This window comes from Mastomys coucha, unplaced genomic scaffold (assembly GCF_008632895.1).
Source record: "Mastomys coucha isolate ucsf_1 unplaced genomic scaffold, UCSF_Mcou_1 pScaffold18, whole genome shotgun sequence".
Lineage (NCBI taxonomy): Eukaryota > Metazoa > Chordata > Mammalia > Rodentia > Muridae > Mastomys > Mastomys coucha.
The window spans coordinates 101,081,806-101,083,023 of record NW_022196900.1 but is presented as its reverse complement, the minus strand read 5'-3'; positions in this window follow the sequence as shown (position 1 = coordinate 101,083,023).

The following is a 1,218-nucleotide window of genomic DNA, read 5'->3' as shown; positions in this document are numbered from 1 at the left end:
TTTTTTTTTCTATTGGGAAGAAAATTACCTCATAGCCACAACTTACATATTTTCCAGAGATAATCACTACAAAAACATATTCTTCAAAAACAGATTAAGCCGGGCAGTCCTGGCGCACACCTTTAATCCCAGCACTTGAGAGACAGAGGCAGGCGGATTTCAGAGTTTGAGGCCAGCCTGGTCAATCCCTGACTCGAAAAACAAAAAAAACAAAAACAAAACAAAACAAAAAAAACATTGTAATTCCCTAAAAATCTCTTTGCCCGGCGGTGGTGACACTTAATCCCAGCACTTGGGAGGCAGAGGCAAACAGATTTCTGAGTTCGAGGCCAGCCTGGTCTACAGAGTGAGTTCCAGGACAGCCAGGGCTACACAGAGAAACCCTGTCTCAAAAAAAAGAAAAAAAAAAAACAAACAAAAAACAGATTCAAATTGTTACACTAAAGAAAACTACAACAGGATATTGAATCTGTCTCAAACAATCTGTGAGGTGGTTGACCAGGCTGGGATTTTTCTCTAACTCTCCTCCAGGGCAGCCTTTCCTCCTCCACTCCTAGCCTCTCCCTTGGCTAGCAGCAGAATGCCCTGGGGTGGAGGGAGGAGTCACTGGCCCACTCCACAGTTTCTACATCAGTAGGATAAAGGAGAGTCACTGCCATTGCTATTCTAACAAATTCTCTAGCGGCTGCCACTGCTGCAGTAGCTGGCAATCACTCCTAGAGGTTATTCTTTCCTCTATTTATATGATTTCTTTGATATAATGGATTCTACAGTGAAAAAAGAAGGGGTTAGAAGTGGAACCGTGCTGGTAGAGTGCGTGCCCAGCCCTTGTGAAACTCTGGGTTCCATTCCCAGAATAACATAAACTGACCTATGTGCTGTACATCTTCGGTCCTAGCACTTAATGGGTGGCAGCAGAAGAGTAAGAAGTTCAAGATTATCCTTAGCACCGGGCGGTGGTGGCGCAGGCCTTTAATTCCAGCACTTGGGAGGCAGAGGCCAGCCTGGTCTACAGAGTGAGTTCTAGGACAGCCAGGGCTACACAGAGAAACCCTGACTCGAAAAACAAACAAACAAACAAACAAACAAAAAAGATGTGCTGATGCTGAGAATATTCCTGTTAGCACTGTCTAAGCTCCGCCCCACAGTTACCTGGCAAGAGCCAGGTAGGCCTGGTCTACTATAAAAGGGGCTTCCTTTCCTGCCTCTCTCTCTTGC